At 35.2% G+C, this 20,474-nt stretch overlaps 1 long non-coding RNA gene across 1 annotated transcript in view; it reads left to right on the top strand.

Moving 5' to 3' along the window:
- Positions 1-690: 690 nt before the first annotated feature.
- LOC309628730 overlaps positions 691-20,474 on the top strand; it is a 32,844-nt gene continuing 13,060 nt past the window's right edge. The window contains exon 1 of the long non-coding RNA XR_014244677.1: positions 691-20,229. This is a non-coding gene — a long non-coding RNA (uncharacterized lncRNA). The remainder of the gene's footprint in view (positions 20,230-20,474) is intronic.

Raw genomic sequence — 20,474 nt, 5'->3', positions numbered from 1 at the left:
GATGACATTATGTCAGCAAGATGGGGAATAAGAATAGCTGCCATTTACTGCTGGTGGGATTGCAAAGTGCATTGTGGGCAAAATGCATTGTGGGCAGATATTTTATCTTCGCAAATAGTGTATCTCTTAGAATAACAAATATCTTTTAAATCAGTAAAACCCCATTGTGGTGTGTTTAGTTCAAGTATATGCACAAATTTTGAAGTGACACATGAACACCTCAAGAAAAGTCAAGACAAAGTATATAGAATGGATTTACACATAGACTGCATACAGCCCCAGAAAAGACAGGGAAATGAAGAGAAAATTGGAAGAAATCGTCTCCAAAAATATTGCTAGAGGAAAATGTTAAAATGGAGACTACTGGGGGCTTCCCTGGTGGCGCAGTGGTTGAGAATCTGCCTGCTAATGCAGGGAACACGGGTTCGAGCCCTGGTCTGGGAAGATCCCACATGCCGCGGAGCAACTGGGCCCGTGAGCCACAACTACTGAGCCTGCGCGTCTGGAGCCTGTGCTCCGCAACAAGAGAGGCCGCGACAGTGAGAGGCCCGCGCACCGCGATGAAGAGTGGCCCCCGCTTGCCGCAACTGGAGAAAGCCCTCACACAGAAACGAAGACCCAACACAGCCATAAATAAATAAAATAAATTAAATAAATAAATAAAGTAGCTATTAATTTAAAGAAAAAAAGGAGACTACTCTGTATGGTAATCATTTTATACAAAAATACAAATATCTAGCTAGCTAGCTCCCTTGCATGCACATAAAATATCTCTAAAAAAAAAAAAAAAACACGAAAGGATGATAGGATTTGGTTTGGTAGTGTGGAAAAACTGAGTGGTTAGGATCTGAAGTGGGAACTTCAAATCACCCTTCATTGAGGTGGGAGGAAGTGTTGTCATAATATATCTTTTTTGAACTTTTGAATTTTACTGTGTTTCCTCATTAACATGAGGAAAAGGGACTAAGAAAAGTTGTCAAAAGATTTTATCGATTATTTCCTTTTTTTCTAAATCGATTGCTAATTAAGTGTAATACAGATGACCTCCATTAAAGATTATCATTTAATGGTATGTTACGCATTTAATTTTAGCAAAACTATGTTCCTACCATTTCACTTGCTCTATCCCTAGAAATTAACACGCAAATTGGAACACAAGAAAAAAGAGCAACTCAGATGTTGGATTGACTTAAGGAGATCCAGAATCTCTCTGGGACATGGGAGATGGAGGGTAAGCATGCTGACCTCCAGATCTCAGAGCTGATTCACTACACTGAGGGTGCAACCAAGCCTGCTGACCTGTAACCCAGTGAGTTTCATAGTCAGAGACCCTGAGACAAGAGGTAGAGAAGAGCTGAACCTGAAAGCTCAGGAATTCTTTAGGCAGTGGAAGTTTAAGCATAAGAAATTAGAGCTAGAGTTGGAAAAAAAAAAATCTGAAATTCTCCAGCAACTGACAGACAGTAATAATCAGGTGTAGAAGCTATATTCCTAGAATGCTTTTTGTAGTGAGTGACCATTCATTCATCCTTTGAGCAAACACTTGAGTGCCAAAGACTTTACATCTTGCTATTTCAAGGTAAAATATGATATAAAAAGTATAGCTATTATTTCCCGAAATTGATATTATTCTTTAACACTCAAATGGAAGAAAAATCACTAAATCTTCCTTACATCAAATGACTTTTCTCTCAATGCATGTATTTTATTTTTTACCATTTATTTTTCATTCTTGATGTAAATATATTATTCTACAGTAAGCAATAGGTTGCCAACTTAAGATAGTTGGACTTACTGATTTTTCAACTTTGCCATATGTGAAAGCTATACACATTCAGTAGAAACTATATTTCGAATTTTGAATTTTGATCTTTTCCCAGGCTACCAATCTGTAGTAAGATACTCTCTCTTGATGCTGGGTGGGGTCAGGGAGCCATAGCTCCCAGTCAGTCACAGGATCTCAAGGGTAAACAACCTATATATACGTGTACAACCATCTTGTACCCATATAACTATTCTATTTTTTTTTTTTTTTACCTTCAGTACAGTATTCAATAAATTACCTGAGATATTCAACACTTTATTATAAAATAGGCTTTGTGTTAGAGGATTAGATGATTTGGCCTACCTGTAGGCTAATGTAAGTGTTCTGAGCACATTTAAGGCAGGCTAGGCTAAGGTTGGATGTTTGGTAGATTAGGTGTATTAAATGCATTTTCGACTTAGGATCTTTTCAACTTATAATGGTTTTTATTGGGACATAACCTCATTGTAAGTCAGGGAAGATGTGTAGTTGTTTTGGGAGATGCATCCTTTGCTTTCCACACCATGTGAATTAATATAAAGTATACCAATCTGGGATGTTACGTGTTAGGAAAATTATATTTATTTTTCACCTAAGAAATATTTTATAAACATGCGCATGTGTGAGCCCAGTATTTTGTATCCTGAGAAGCAAGCATTAATTACTGAAAGGCAGGCAGCTGTGAAAATATTTTCCTCCTATGATCAAGTTCTCCTCACATCACTGATTTATTTGTAGAGTAAAGGTAAAAAGGAACTCAAAATCCGTATCAGATGGGAATCAACTGGATGTGATTAAAGCTAAAAACAAAACATACTTCATAAATACATTGTTTCAAGGGCACGCTTGAAAATAACATAGGTAACTTCCCTAAGATTTACTTCTCTGATTTATTTTAAAAATTGAGTTCTAAGCTTCTTAGCATATATAATGCATCCTTTTCTCAGAAAACAGGGGTTTGTTTTTAACATATGGACTTCTTTTTTATTTAAGCTTGAATGTATAAAGTTCTTTCTCAGGGCCTTATATCCATGAGTATACTTCTGTAGCATTAAACATCCAAGGGATAAGAAATTAATTCCTATTTTACTCAGGTTTTCTTTTCTAAATATTGAGCTTCTGTATGAGAAGATAAATATTATGAAAGGAACCAATGTGATGGAAGTCCATAGGTTATGAGTCCAGCTAATTTTGCCAGCTGTATGACTAAGTCTTTATCTGGCCCTCCAAATACAATTTCTCCATCTAAGAGTGGAGATAAAAATACCGTATCAATACACATCAATACACATTATAGATACATGTATATCTATCAATGTCAAAGTACCTAGTGTGTTAGCAATTAAAAATGAAAGTTTTAAAAAATGGAGCCAAATCTATATTTATCTACTTGACAAATATTTATAGAATGATGGTTATATCCTGGGCACATAATTATAATGGTCATTGTTTGTGTGTGTAAATTATTATACACATTAGACAAGACACTTTTTTAAAAGTAATATCTGTGAGAATTTCCCTTTGGCCAAGCTGGGGGATTTGTTTTGTTGAGAATTCTTACAAACATCAATTATTTTTAAGCAAATAAAACATTCAAGCAATTAAAATTCAAGGTAAAGTACTAGAGGTTTGAGGATTAGTTGAATTACAATCACTCCAGAAAAGATATATTGGAAAGAAAGGGCAAATTGGAAGTAGTAAGTGTGGTAATTGTTGAAAAAATAGGCAGCAAATACAGGTTGGACTGAAATATTAAGCACTGATTATGGGAAACATTGTAGGAGGTAATGCATTTATTTTAGATATAATTTAAAAATAGCTCAGACTAGAGAGGAACACTGGGTAAATTTCAGTATTCCTGGAGTTCCATACAATGGCAGTTTTAATATTTGTGCAGATTTAACAGTAAAATGTTTAGTAAGCTATTAACAACATACACAGATTTTTAGCATGGAAGGACGGGATTCCCCACTGACTGAACCAAGTATGCCTAAAAGAAGATTATGATGTAAAATATCAACCAATTTCTTCACCACAATATAAGTTAAACTTAATAATAGAACACATTTTAAGTAATTTAATCTTAGTATCAGAAAACAAAAAAGGAATAATACAAAAAAATAATAAAAATGTACATGTTGAATATTTACAAAACATTTTATATAATGAAAATATATAGAAAATTAAAACACTAGTATACTGTGTATGTGTGTATTGTGTGTGTGTAATCAACTTTCCTCTGTTTCCATCAACAATGAATATTAACAAATATTTTGTGTAATTCACATATCGTAACACAATAACATGATAACACAGTAAGTTTATAAAGATTCCATTTCCTAAAATACAGATAGAAATTATCTTGATATAAATTTGAGTAGAAGATATTCCTTCAGATTAAGCTCTTGGAAGGTTTCCTTCTGCGATTATAATCAATGAAGAATGTTCTCCAATCAAAGAGTGTATAACTGATATCTCTACATGTGATATTAAAAACAACCCAATTTACATTTCTGAATCTTTATGTAAGTCACCACCTTAAATTTCACACTTTAATACCCACTGAGTTATTTTCAAAACTAATTTTGAGGATAGAGATAAAAATGAAATTGTTCTGATACTAACCTTCTTCTGGTACAAGGTCAGGGTTACCACTGCGTGCTATTTTCGCTCTCAAATTCTACAACCTTTTCAAAATTGTCTTTACTTCTCCTAAGATGCTAGTTGCTTTTATTGTGAGATGCTCTTTATGGTAAGCAATTGGTGGAATGTCCATGGTCACATTTGCAACATAAATTTTCCTTTCTCTTCTAAAGAATCTATCCAAAAAGAAAAGTTCTTTAAAACAAATATTTCTAATCTGTTTAATTATTATAATAAAATGAACCATAGTGAAATAAACATTTCTAACTCACCCCTAGTTTTGATTATAAAATATATTAACAATATAACAACTTGGCGTCCACTTTGAAGTACAATGCTATATGATTTAGAAATAAACTTTAGTTTTCCAGTTTTCTTAATAGACAGTTCATTTTTTACCTAAAATATCCTCTGAGATCTCTGTGATTCAAAGATGCCAAGTATTAAATTTTAGTTTGAAAGTATTTAAGAGTATGCATGAAAATCTCTTCAAAGAGATTTAGTAAATTCAACAGCCAAAATGAATAAGACTGCAAAATAAAGAGCTTAAATGCACATTTAATGATTAATTTTAGTTACTTCGGCATAGCTACATTTTATACATCATTTTGTGGATCCTCAGCAATTCATAGTGTACTCATTTATTGGTAATTATCTCAGTTCATTAAAGTGGAAATTCAGATTGGTTCTACAGAGTGCTTCATTTATGGAGAATTTGGCTAAGTCAAAAAGTAGCATTCTTGCAGTATGGTGATTGTAAGCCATATTGTGTCATATGTTTATGGAAAACTGTTTCAAGTTTTATAAACTGGCTAAAGTTTTGTAAATGATTATACTTACATATGAAATTCTATGCAATATGCAGTGGTATGAACAGAGTATAAGGGGACTTATTATCTGGTCATGGGGACAGGTTTATGAATATTACTCTTTTAATGAGCCTCCACAGATTATCAGGTGTATTTTAACACATTTTCCTGACATATTCCACACAGTAGAAGTATATGGCAGTTTTGCCTTAAGAAATTCAGAAATTTTGATATTTGGGATCTCATTCTTGAGTGTTTTCGAATGGTTAGAATAAGATAACCCTGGGATTATCAAAATAAATTATTTAGTAGTGTAAAATAGGAAGTACAATACCGTAAAAAACTTTTCAAAATGATTTTTCAGGTGTTATTCATTCAGGGAGATATTGTCTTCCTAAAATTCAGTATAATCTGTATTGAACTGCCCCTGAATTCACCATTTGTGAGCAACTCCCCATGTTACTCACCCTCAAAGGTTATGTATCAACATATTGATAGTAATAAACATATTGATAGTAATAAATTACATCCTTTTGAATAAAATAGGAATCCATGAGTCTAAACCAAAGTAAATAGACAAGTTAATTATAAATGGAGAGAGAGGAAAGTTCTTCCTCAAAATCGAATGTAATAAGTGTAGAGGAGTGATTGAAATAGTAAATCTCCATTTGTTAAACATAAGTGAACACTACAACTAGTATGTAAAAGTTAGAGGAGTGATGGAATATTTGCATAGCCTCAAAGTACTTCCCAGCAGAATTTGTATTAATTATAGAGGGGGAAATGTTACACTACATAAAGCTAGCACACACCCTTAACTAAGTGATCAAAGTCAGTATCCCCAGGAAAGTGATAGATTGACGTGCAATGAGGACACAGCATCCCTTCTGTGATATTCTTGCCAAAAATACATACCGTAATCTGATCATGAGGAAACATCAGACAAACTCAAACTGAGGAACATTTTTCAAAAAGACTGGCCTCTATTCATCAAAAATTTAAGACCAGGAAGATCAAAAGCCCTGAGGAATTATTTCAGAAGGAGGAAGACTAAAGAAACATGGTGATCAATGCAAGGAATGATGGAAGATTAGATTATTGGGACAGTTGGTGAACTTCTATCTCAGTAAAGGATTTCGGGGACTAAAGCTTTGCACTGTCCCTGCAGTGTTTTACTAAGTTTGAAATTACATATAAACAAAGAGAAAAATATTGCACTGATACAGCTACCAATATATAAAGTGACTCCTAGCTTCTTGGAGGATATATTATTAAAATAAATTTATGGTAATGATTAGGGACTGACCGTTATTTATACGTCAATCCTTTATTATGCATACTTCAGTTTTAACATAAAGTAAGTTTCTAATTTCTTGGCTAGATTAACAGACATACTAGCTGGTGAAAAGGAGAATTTTTCTGTGATTAGCACAAAGCCGACAATCCAAAGGAAAGAGTATTTCATTAAACAGTCCTTGGCAGAAATGAATTTGCCATCACATTGCTATCACAATGCTTTCAGATGTATGTCTATTACACATGACACATACTTGATTAAATATTCAAACATCATCGGCCAAATAATTATCTATCATGAAAACAGTCTTTTCAAAAGTATAGATATTATTATATTACATGTGAAGTAGAGTCTGAGACAGATAACCTGATGCTACATAGTGTCTTGTTTTAATTTTGATATTGAGATGAGAGAGATTATCTAACACAAACTTAAAATCATCTTTTACGGTAAATATATATAACCCTTCCTCACATGTCCAGCAGTTCATCAGTAATCAACTTTAAGATAAATGTGAAATTATAAGTGATTTGTCATACTGCCTTTTTATGGACTATCTCAGGTATAGGAATCTATAACAACTTAAAAAAGACTCAACAAAATTTAAGTGTGTATGTTTATTGTATAATAAGCTTCACCCCATGAAATTTTATTCAGATCACAATGAAATGTATTTTATTCACCATTTCAGGAGAAGAATCAACACTGAACAGTTTGAATGTTATGTTCATTCAAATTTGTTATGACTGAAAAGGAAAGGAAAGAGGTTTTCTATGCAGTTGTATTTTTTCAATTTCAGTAAAAACAAATGAGATTGTATTAGTTATGTGAAAACACCTGAGTTCTGGTATACAAGTCTTGCTTTTAAGATTAAGTGTAGGTGGAAAGTGATTTAGAGGATATCATTATCTTGTGGACTCCACCAAAAATAGTGAATAAAGGGAAATGTAACAATTTATCTTTAGTAATCCAAACTGCCCACTTCTTGTTAAAGTCTAAGATTAACATCTGGCAAAGGAATCTCATAATCACAAATTCTAGTTATCCCTTCCCTTATTTTTATAAGTACATAGTAAGCAAATGTGAGTTGTTCATTTAGAGAACATCTCAGTTCCTTATAATGATAAAGAGGGTGTACTTTTCTAAAATTCCCTATGTAGTCACTGCAGTGGGCTTCCATGATACAGACAGTGCTATAACTTGATTGGACCATTTTCATTTTCTCCTGAGTACATGGAAGGACTCCATTTCATCGGTCCTCTATCAACTAGGTGGGACCAAGTGGCGAGTTACAGACAGTGGAATATGGGCAGAAGTGCTGTAGTACACTTTCACTCCTGGCCCTAAAACATATGCTTCCACTTTATCCCTTTATTTTCAATGGCAGGATGGCAAGTGCCTTAGTGGCCATAAAACCAAGGAAATGAAAGGGATTTTCTTCCCTAATTTACCCCTTGGAGGAGAGTGGCCCAAGAGAGTTGTATGACCAAGAACATCCATATTGGGCTGAAAAATAAACCTAAATGATGTTAATGCATTGATATTTGGGACTGTTTGTTATACCAGCTCATCTATCTGACAAATAGAGTTTTCTGTTTGAAACTCTATGTAATCTGGAAACAAGTGGTATGTGAGTATGAGGGTGTGTGTGTGTGTGTGTGTAAAAGTGAGTGAAGTTACATATATTTCCCATTGATGGTGAAACACTGAATGAATGGATTTTCCCTCCCACTTTTGCAGTTCATTTTATAAGAAAGACATGCATTACAAGCAACAAATCCTGATTGTGATTTATTTTTAAAAGGAAGCTGAATTCAACACAGATTTGGCTCAGCTTTCTCACTGTCTATATCCATAGCCTCATGTAATCAATGCTCACTGATGTTCATAATGATGACTCTGATTGGATACAAGCTGCTTCGCCCTTGCGCCAAGATTTTATCTTAGTGCCAAATTATGAAAATGTTAAGTCTAATGGGCCAGATATTATTTTCAGATATTAATGCCCATATAAAATATAGAGAGCTTGATATGTGGAGGGTGAGACTTGGCAAGCCTCTCACACACTGATCATTCGGAAAGCAGTTTCAGGTCTCCTGCAACATTAACAGAATAGACACCTAATATTTAGAATGCTTGGCAGTACACAGAGCATTTTACAGGAATCATCTGATTTTTTTTTATTAGTTATCTATTTTATACATATTAGTGTATATATGTCAATTCCAATCTCCCAATTCATCCCACCACCTCCCCACCCCCCTGCTTTCCCCCCTTGGTGTCCATACGTTTGTTCTCTACATCTGTGTCTCTATTTCTGCAATTGCAAACCGGTTCATCAGTACCATTTTTCTAGATTCCACATATATGTGTTAATATACAATATTTGTTTTTCTCTTTCTGACTTACTTCACTCTGTATGACAGTCTCTAGATCCATCCACATCTCTACGAATGACCTGATTTTGTTCCTTGTTATGGCTGAGTAATATTCCATTGTATATACATATCACATCTTCTTTATCCATTGTCTGTCGATGGGCATTTAGGTTGCTTCCATGACCTGGCTATTCTAAATAGTGCTGCAATGACCATTGGGGTGCATGTGTCTTTTTGAACTATGGTTTTCTCTGGATATATGCCCAGTAGTGGGATAGCTGGGTCATATGGTAATTCTATTTTTAGTTTTTTAAGGAACCTCCATACTGTTCTCCATAGTGGCTGTATCAATTTACATTCCCACCAACAGTGCAAGAGGGTTCCCTTTTCTCCACACCCTCTCCAGCATTTGTTGTTTGTAGATTTTCTGATGATGCCCATTCTAACTGGTGTGAGGTGATGCCTCACTGTAGTTTTGATTTACATTTCTCTAACAATAGGAATAATCTGATTGAATCCTCTCAATAAACCTAAGAAATGAGAACTCTGATGATTATCCCCAGTTTACAGATTAAGAAACAGAACCAAGAGGCCACTATTCTGAGCCTGCCATGGAAGGAGCTTTCCTTTATTCCTCAAGGTGGCCTCAAGTCTTCCCTCTGTTTCTGTTAAACAGTAAACACCTAGAAGGTATTCTTTGAAGGGCTAAATAAATGAAGAGCTAAATAAGCAAGAACTTCTTCCATGTTTTCTGATTCTAAACTCATCCTGTGTGCCAATAGCACTGAGATCGCCAGCTGGGGAACTTCCATGGTATTTTAGTTGTATACCTCTCCTGGGGCTCTCACTTTGCTTTATGTTTGCACCCCCAATAAATAATAACCAAATATATACCCTATAATGACTAAATGAATAACCTATTTCTACTAAATTGAGGAAACTGAAAACGAAATGCACTCTTATGAACCTATTGTACATTCATAGTGGAGGAACCCCCAACTCACTGGTAAAATAAGCCAGTGCTATGTACTTTAGAAGATGTACCTTGTCTCTGCAAACCCCCTTAATCAAACCCAATCCCTTGAGGCTATGGATTATATTCTAATAGTAAAAGATCAAAGTAAGAAAAATTAAAAGCTGACCTCAGCTGCCAGTTTCAAAATTCAATGTTCACACCCACCCACTCTCAAAATTCTGCTCAGCCAGGCAAAGAGGAATGGTGATCTCAGTGGAACCTTCAAGATTAAAAGAATACTATATTGTGTGAGTTAATCAATAGCTTTCTAAGGAGGTGTAAGTCATTCAGCTGAGTTCTAAGCAGGATTTTTTTTCCCATCAAAGTTTCAAGAAAGGGGTTTGGGGTTTGTAAGTATACATTATATTTTAAATGCAGCCTTTTAAGTCTTTTGGCATCTACGGTCTTCTTTTGCTGATAATTGGCAGGGGAAAAGTAGGATGTTTATACTTCTTAATCTCCTTCACCTATTTCATCCTTCCAGGTATAAAATAAATAAGTTGTGGGGATATAAAGTACACATAGCGAATATAGTCAATAATATTTCAACAAATCTGTATGGTGATGGGTGACAATTGGTCTTATTGCAGTGATCATTTCATAATGTATGAAGCTATCAAATCGCTATGCTGTGTATCTGAAGCTAACATAACACTGTATATTAATTATTACTCAATAAAAAATAATTTCCAGCTCTATTTGTTTAGGGAAAAAGAAAAGAAGAGGGATGCATCCTCAGTAATTAGGGGACAGTGGAAAGAATTGCTATTTATATTAAACCTAGGAGGTATATCAATGTGACCTGGATATAGGAAATCATGACTTTAAGATCAGGAGTTAAATTTTTGACACTTTAAAATTATTAATTTATGTTCAATTTAGTTTTGAAGATAACTTCATTTTTAATATTGCCATTCTTTTTACAAAATATGAAATGATCTGTAGCCCAATTCTCATCTGGTGAATTCAACATCCAGTTATTTAAAGTGTCTTATTTTCCTTGTATTAGGAGTGGATGGGGGTCTATTCCTATCTAAATGTTAATTTTCACCAGAAGGTGAACTGTTCAATTCAAATAGGACAAAACTTCATTGTCAGTCGGCTTCTATGTGGAGGTAGGATAAAGACAGAACTTAAAATTTATCTTGATTTTGAGAATTTTACAGATGTTATCTAATTTAACACTAATAATGCCCTACGAGATAGATGTTGGTATTCTCTCTCTGTCTCTCCCTCTCTGTCTGTCTCTCTCCCCTTCCCATATTAGTTTAAGTTCAGGAAAGTGAAACTCTAAGACATTAATTATTGAACCAATCATTACTCAGAGCTGTCTGTCTGATTCCAAAGCTACCAGTTTATTTTTCTCTATTTAAAAAATGAGGTTTCATTTTATAAGACCACTGTCCAGGGAGCTGCTCCTTACAGGATGACATTGAGAGAAATTGTCCAACATGCTTTGAGGGAGTAGCTCCCCTTAAATATAACTGATTAAATTCTCATCTTATGAAAAAAAATCAAATGCATTAAATCAAGATGCAACAGAGAATTATGATAATTGACTGGATTTTTTTTTTTTTACTTGTCCAATCTTTTGTCAATATGCTGCTATTTGTCATCATGGATATACAATATGTAACAAAGTTGTACCTCCATGAGACATGAATAGTGACTAACTCAACCTTGTCTCTCATCATTTCTTTCAGCAGTATTCAGTGGGTATAATCTGACTTGCTCCTGCATGGAAATTCCTATAGATTCCATGGCTTTTCTGTTCTTTCATAATAGATAAACATGTGGCTTCTCATTGCCTTAGCACATCTTACTTCAGGAAATGGAATGTTCACTTCAAGATAATAATCAATACCCTGAACTTGATTTAGTATAAAATCTTTCTCCCTTTGAGACTAGAACTCGATTGATGGCGGGAGACTGCTGAGTGACGTAGGCAAATTTGACATCATTTTACATTCAGCTTCTTTGCATTGATCTTCCTCTCTGCTTCCTCCTTCACAGAAACGAACTGGCTAGTTCACCTGTCATTGACTTCACTTTCTCTGGATCTGGCAAAAGTTTTTTAAAAGTTTCCTACTTTGGATCCTCTGTCCTGCAGGTTTCTCATTTTTTTGTTGTTGTCTTTTGTTTTTTGTTTTCATGGAGCTGGGGCCTTGACTTCATTGTTTTGTTGTTTGTTTTGGTGTTTGTTTGTTGTTTTGTCTTGTTTTGTTTTGTTTTAAGCTTTGCCGGTGATTCTAATGTGTACCTATTGTTGGGAAATACTAATATGACACAACTCCCTAATTAAAAACAACAACAACAAACAAACTTTGTTTAACAGAAATAAACTATCTCATGCCAGATTTTTATATGGGTATCTCATTTTGGATGGAGACATCTCCACATCTTTAATAAAGGTGGTCGCTTGCTTGCAACAGTTCCTTTGCTCTAGGCATCTGGTTGTTAACTGCAGCTTCCTTTAGCTGAGATTTCCTCACCCATCTGGACAGCTTTCTTGGACATGACACAAAGCAGTTGCTCACCAGAATGTTCTTCCCAACACGGCACACATCTGAATCATGGGAAACACATATCCTTTGCTCCAGTATTCTGGAGTATCAGGTCAGTCCTAGGGTTTTAGTACTCTCTTGGTTCTGCCCTGCAGAAGCCCATGGGCCAGAGTGACCCCCATACAGGTAGAACAGCTAGAGTTCTGGAAAAGCCCTCTGCCCTTTAACCTTGAGCTGAAAAAAGGAGTAGCACTCACTTCTCTTTGAGGAAAGATGGAACAGTACTAATGGCAAATGAACTAACAGCAAACTAACTAACAGCAAACTAACTGCAAAAATTCTCCTCAAAACACTTAACCCTCTGATTTTTAAAATATTACTTGAATGAGAGAGGGGTGTTCAAGAGTCATGAAATAAGTTTTTTTAGACATTTTTTTTAAAGCTCTACATGTTTATTTGCTCATTTTGTAGTCTCATACAGATATTGGCTCCTCAGTTAAAACTCAGGCTGGAAGGATTGAATTTAAGCACTGTATTACCAGCATGTGATGATTTCCCCATTTGTAAAGATACCACAGCCAGCCTTAGAAACTTGGGTGCTAAATTGGAAAAGCAGGTGGCAAACATATTCATATTAATGTTAAGGAATATTAGATAATAGATCTCAATATCACATGTAATATTAAAACCGTGTAGGTCAGTGAAGAAAGCATACTTTGGCTATATTTAACAGGAGGGAATATAATGCAGGAAATGTTTAATCTACATAATATTTTAGAAAAGCTGGGGGGTCCCAAGATCTGAAAAGCACTCTGGCTTATTATCTCAACTTTCTGTAGAACTAAAATGAATAATCTGCTCATCTGAAGACAGCAAAATCTCATATCTAAAGTGTGCACATTTCCATGTGCCAGTTTGCAGAACCCACTGAAGAACAATGGATTTTCAATGCTTTTCATCAGTAAAATCTAACCTAGAACCTTCCTAAAGGGATTACCCTGGGTCCCCAGGGAAAAGCATAGAAGAGGTTGGGAAAGGTGCTTACTTAACAACAGACATTCCTACACAGAGATGTCAAATGATTTCCGTTGCTAGAACTCACCAAAGATAAAGTAGAAAATATTCTTAGAAGTGGTAGTAGTAATGAAAAATTTATAATCATCTCAGAAATATATGAAATCTCAAATAAATATATGAACAAGCAAAAAACACCTGTAAAAATAATGTCATGTTGTGATATGAAAGAATATAGAATTGAGTTCAAGGAAACTCTGTGAAAGTATGGTGTTCAGAAGCATAACTGATGATGATGTTAAGTAATTGTTTTCCAAAAACATGTACACTGATTAACCTATCGTCAAAACCCTTATTTATTTTCTAGTAAAAGTGACCTTTAGAGAAAATACATTATCACACTGATGGCTTTCACATCTGAGATATGATAAAGAAGGGGGCATTGTAACAGACCTTAACTCATCTTCTTCTGACATTTCTTCTACTCATCAAATTCCTCAGAAAGGATCTCAAGTAAGAGGCAATAAAACCCTTAGCAGAAAATGACATGAAAGCTTGCCCCTTCATTCCACTGTGTGTGTGACAGGGTGACTCTCTCTAGACTAACAGCACATAGCAGATATTCTTCTTGGAGCACTGAAGTAACAATCAACATAGCAAAGGGGCATCTTACAATTTAGTACGGCGCACACTTCATTAACTGGATCGCTAGGGGTATGCTAAGAAACTACTCACACACATCAGAGTGCAATTACAAAGTGTTTGTTTTACACACACACACACAACCACATGCACACACACACAGCCCACGTGGCATTTAGGAATTGAGACATCCAGATTTTTCAAAGCGATTGCCCTGAAAGCTAGAACATTTGTATTCTGTTAATCACAATATTAAACCAAGAAACTTGAGTTCGCAAGTATGAAGCCAAGTGTAACATATTATTTATTGCTCTTTTCAGATTGGTGTAAGGACTTAGATTTCACCCAAGATTCTAATAGTACCACTTCTTCAAAGAATGTGCAATGAACTTTCAAGGAAAAATATGATTTTTTCTTGGGCTACTGTTACCCTATTTTATTCACCACAGACATAACTGGGATTGAAAAAAATTGATTCTGACAGATCTTAAACGTTTTGGCCAAGAGCTATATTTTGTAACAATGTGTATGCAGAATAACAAATATTATGAGTTAAAATAATATGTATTCTTTGCAACTACACTTTTAACAGTAGAGTAAACGACCAAAAAATGTTTCTAAGTACTGTATGCTCTCTTGTTTTGTCTTCTCATTTTACTAGTTTCTTCTGTTTGGTTTTAGCTTCCACAATTTACCACCAGTTTGTCCTTTCTTTTCTTTGTGGGCCAGTCCTTTGTGAAAGTGTTGGGATTTATCTATGGTTACCCATATAAAAGGCTTGCATTTGTCTGAAAGAACATTGAATATTAAAATCCAAGTTGTCAAGGACAGCCTGCCAGGCTGGCAGCAGATTAAATGTTGTTTGTGAACTCAGGCACCTTGTTCTCCTTTTGGTGGGTAAACTGAGAACTAGCATCGTTTATGAGATCAAGTATGATATTGACACAGTCAGCACAACTGAACTCTGCAGCTCTTACAGAAGTCCAAAGATTTTCATTCCCTATGTTCTCTTAAAGTCTGGGAGATAATAAACATTATAATTTTATTCGAAGGAACTGTCCAAAGCTGATATAGAATCCATAATAGTAACACCTGGGAAAAGATTATTCAATAAATATTCAGTGAGTGCCCATTTTGCTCCAGAAACAATGCTAGGATCTAGATGTAGGGTGACCTAGAAAGAGATGGCTTTGAGGAGTTTGGCATCTTGCCACAAATTTTCTCTAACGTAATAAATTTAACTGTATAGACAAAGACCACAACCATCATCGTATTTCCGTTGAGTTGGCAATTCAGCATTAGTCACACAGGCATTCATTGTTTTGACAAATACTATCATTTACAATATCAGATTTTAGAATAATCCAAAGTCAACTAGTCTTCTCTTTTTAATGTGGGAGAAGCAGTAAATCACAGACACTTTCTAGGCCTTTGAACTTGATCACTATACTTTCGTCTAACCACTTAAAAGTTACTTGATGCTAAACACCAAGGGCCTTTTCTGTCACAAATACATCATCCAAACCTGGCGCTGAGAGTTCAGTGTCCATCATCTTTCCATCTTGTGACTCAAACCTATTTAACGATACATGAGAAAGTCTGGCCCTGTGCTAAATCAACATTTCCTGACAAGGGAATAAGTAAATTCTGGGGTTGGAAAGCTTTGTCACCTCCTACCCAACTTGTGCTGTAGCAGGGTCTAGGAGAGCCTTGTCAACAACTTGTCTGACCTAGCCCACTCCGATGTGACTATACTTCCTCAGTTTATCTACAAAGAGGGAACATTCATACCAGGTAGGGTTATATTTACAACCAGAAATTAAATCACCACATATTGCCTAGGACCCAGGAAAGGAGAAATGGCATTCGTGGCCTAGTGGTGTAGCCTAAAACGAAGAGCAGGTCAGCGAAGGCTCCAGGTGACAAGGCGCTCCATTACTACCTTGAAGAGGTGACGTCAGGACTCTTGAAGTTGTCAGCACTGTAAATAAGCCGTGCTCTGGAAGATTTCAGCAGCACAGGAGATGCTTAAAATCAGTTTGTTTGCTTGTTTTTCATAGAAGGAGTTCCAACTAGCATAAACAACTGTCTAAAATGGCTTTTAGGTTATAAATGCCAGTGATTGAAGTGAGAAAAGATAAAGGGCTAATGTATAGACAGTTGCTTCCATTACATAATTTCTGTTCCAAGTTACAGGTAAAATGTTACCCCTGCTTTGTTGTTATATATATATATATATATATATATATATATATATATATATACACACACACACACACACACACACACACACACACACACATATATGTGCATATATATATTTACACATATATATGGATTCATATGTGGCTACTCCCATATTTTAAATGTTACCTGCACCAACATCCCAGAATACCACAAAATTGATCTATAATTTACCTAATTCTACATGAACAATTGTCGTTGGATTTCAAATAGAAGACATGTTTTCATAGCAGATGGCATTTTCATTTTATTAAGCACCCCAGTTCAGACTGCTATGAATCTGTACAATGTACCTTGAGTTAAAGATCAAGTTATTTCAGATTTTGTCAAATATATCTCAGGACTCCTCTTCAGTTCCCTTGCTGTTTATTAGGTTTTGTCTTTGTTTTGTTCTAGGTTTCTGGTTGGCTTTCTTATCCAGTTTCATGAAGCCTTCTCTGTGTTTACTCTATAGTGACCTACAGCTGAGCAATGGCAAAAAGAGAAGAAAAAACATGTTTTCATATATTGATAAAGATACGGACTGGAGAAACAATGCCATGCAGATCAATGTGTGCCTCAGAAATCTGAAATTGGGTTTCTTTTTATTGTTATGAACTCAGAGAATAGAGAGATTTTGAGAGTGTTTTGTTCAATAAAAAGAGATCATGACCCAAATCAAACAATGCCTCATATTTTCAACAAAGCCATTTGGCTTTTGAAACATTAGCATTAACTACATTTATTGATGTTGTTCAATGATTATATTTTTTGGCTATGCTCTGCATATGGACTTATGTGCACCTAGAGGGAAAAATACTAGAATGTATTCTCAAAAGGATCAGGGCCCTGAACTGTATTGTTCACACTTATTTGACAGATTGATGTAATTGGTCCGGGCATGCTTCCCAGTTATGGCTAATTTTTCAAAGCTCCTCAGATTTTTCTAGTGTAGAGTCAAGTTTGAGAACCATAGGGCTAGAGCAGTGTTTCCAAAAGTATAATGCGCATGTAAATCACCTGGATATCTTGCTAAAATGCAGATTCTGATTTTGTAGGTACAGGTTGACCCTGAAAGTATGTATTTCTATGAAATTCCTAGAGGATGCCGATGTTGATGTTGCATATACTGCATGCTCTGTAGCCGGTCCAGAAGATATGGCAGCCAAGACTGCAAACTCAGCAAAATGCCACAGTTTTAACCATGGCTATAATGTCCAATCTTCTTTTGAACCATGTAAAAAGGAAACATTGCAATCGAAAATTTTCTATTTTTTTTTGCAAATTTTTTGTTGCTGTTTTTCCAAAGGAGGTTTAAGATGCTTTGCCAAATAGGTCCACGATTATGTTATCTGTACTCATTTTTCTAGGATTCAATGGTGAATGAATATGCTTTTGGAATAAAAATGTCCACCTATAAATTTTGGAATGTATTATAAACCCAAAATACTGAATATGCTGTATGGTAATAATATAATGGAAATTGATTGATACATCATAACAAAAGTACCGTCTGTTGCGGGACTGTTAGGGAATACATGCCTTGAATAATCATTACATGGAATGTTTACATGAAACATCAAGAAAATACTACTAACCAGGATGTTGTCTATTGTGTTCTCTTTAAAAAATATTTTCTAAAATACATAACTAGCATTCATTTTGAACTGAATTTAAAATTCTGAAGCATTTGATATAGTTCTATGAACAAATATTGGGCATAGTATTATTTAACCCAGAATTTTTTCTTGTATTGATAACTTCACGGTCTGAATTTTCAAATACATCAAGGCATTTGCTTTGGTTTCATATTGTGAGAATATCTATTTGTTTTAATACAGGAAATAACAAATGATGTAGTTTATCCTCACCCATTTCTTAAAAGATTTTTTAACCTCAGTTCTGTTTTCCAAGGAGCGAGACCAAAGTTCATATTTGTTGCATTTTGGCAAGTTCTTTTTATTACTTTGTTATAACAAGATGTGTTCATAGAAGTGGTAAAGTTTCATGCTATCTGTGCAGAATTCCTTCTTTGTTAGTGGTGTGTGCAAAGCCATCTGTTCTCTTTAGAGTGGCAGTGATGACTTGCGTGGGGCAGTGAGCACTTGTCAGCGCCTGGAAGATGGTCCTCTGCATAAATCATTATTCCGTTTTCAAGTCTCACAAGCAGTGAACTCTTTTTAGGTTGCATTTCTGGCTGAGGTAGGCATACACTGAGGGAAGAGTATTAGAGTCAAGGAGAGCCGCTTATTAAATTACTCATCTCACTTTTACAGAACAGCTACTAAGCCAAACTGACTAAAATATCTTAGTAGTTACCCACAACATATGTTTGAATACAGATGCTCATTGTAAGCAATTCAAAGAGCCAAGGCTGTGGAGGTTGATAAATGTTCAGCTTTTAGATACAAAGCAGGGGTTAAATGGATATGTCAAGATGCTTAGCCTGCCCTGATACTTTTAGCTGAAGAATAAATGGTGGCAAACTTCCCACTAGGCTATTTTATAACCCTAGCATGGAAAAAAATGTTAATGGAAACATTCATCTGTCGCTTTTAATAATGCATCGACTCCATGTTATTTGATTGGTTTTTTAAACAAAAAACACTTTTTAAATATAGTATTCAAATGAAGGCAAATCATAGAATAATGTGTTTATTCATGCAAGAAGATGTGCAGGGGCATAAATTCCTAATATTAATTTTTGTAGGATTTACCTTATTGAGGGCAGACAGTTCACTCCAAAGAACTATTTAGTAAAGTCTGATGCATTAAATTAATAACTGTCCTGAGCACGGGCTTGAGATATGGCAGTCTGCCTTCCAGGACTTGAAATCAGACCACTAGCAAGTTCTCATGAGTCACTTAATATCCATCACATTATAACAACTTTTAGTCTTGACTAGTCTTGATGGTGCTTGGGATAGTGACATAGAGATGAAAGATTTTATAACACGTTGCATGTCCTTAATCAATCAAGTGATTCTGATTTGAGAAAAGAAGCATGCTTTTGGTTTTTGGTCAATTCCTACTTAATTCCTGAGTTGATTTGAGCTACAAAACGAAGAAAACCTAGTTTTCTCTTCGAACTGTTTCTTCCTGCATAAATAATTGGCTCAATTAAAATCATTATTATTTTTAGCAAATTAAGAAAATATTGATGATTATGCTGACTTAAGCTGTTTTAGTCTGAGTTTGAATTCTATTTCCTGATGGGTCTTTATTCAGATTTCTATTTCCTGGTGCCTATTAAATGATAGGCATTTGATAAAAGTTCCTTATTTTTAATACTTATGTGTGCAAAAGTATCCAAAGCTACAGCAATCCCCCAGGCAGATTTAAGCCCATGCATTCTTTAATATATTCCTTGATTAGCTAGATAATTAATCACTTTTATCCATACACTGAGTACCACACTTCTCCCTCAGTCCAAGATATCACTACTAATTTAAACAAAATTCTGCATCTGACATATTTTTCATATGCAGATTCAGTTCAACCTCAATACTTCATAGCAAGAGGAAGGAGAATAAAATAAAGCTCAGGAAAATTGAAAAATAATCTGTGACTGCATTATTCGTCAAAGGAATTGTTAAGCCATCCTTTACACATTGTGAGAAATCCCTTTGTGAATCATATGTGCAGGTTACTGAGATAACAGAATGTGTGGGAATGTGACCCTAATATTAGCAAGAAAGATCAAAGTTGAAAATTAGGGCAACAATTGTCCATTCTTCCATTAAAATATTAAAGACAAGATCACTTTCAAGAAATAGAAATATGGTCTAAATTGTTACAAGACAGGAAACATGTGCAGTATAAAATGGCTTAAAGCCATGTTAAAGTTTTTTTTTTTTTTTTAATTTGTGTAATTTGGAAAATGTCGTCTAAAAACATGAGGTGTGATCACAACTGGCTGCTGGACAATCATTGACAGGAAGACCCTGGACCTCACCAAGGAGGATACCCCACGTCCAAGGACAGAGGAGAAGCCACAGTGAGACGGGAGGAGGGGCACAATCAGAGTAAAATCAAATCCCATAACTGCTGGGTGGGTGACTCACAGACTGGCGAACACTTATACCACAGAAGTCCACCCACTGGAGTGAAGGTTCTGAGCCCCACGTCAGGCTTCCCAACCTGGG

Source organism: Balaenoptera borealis (assembly GCF_965194805.1).
Source record: "Balaenoptera borealis genome assembly, chromosome: 5".
NCBI classification, from domain to species: domain Eukaryota; kingdom Metazoa; phylum Chordata; class Mammalia; order Artiodactyla; family Balaenopteridae; genus Balaenoptera; species Balaenoptera borealis.
Note: the sequence above shows the minus strand (reverse complement) of the source record. Positions and strands in the feature narration are given on the sequence as shown.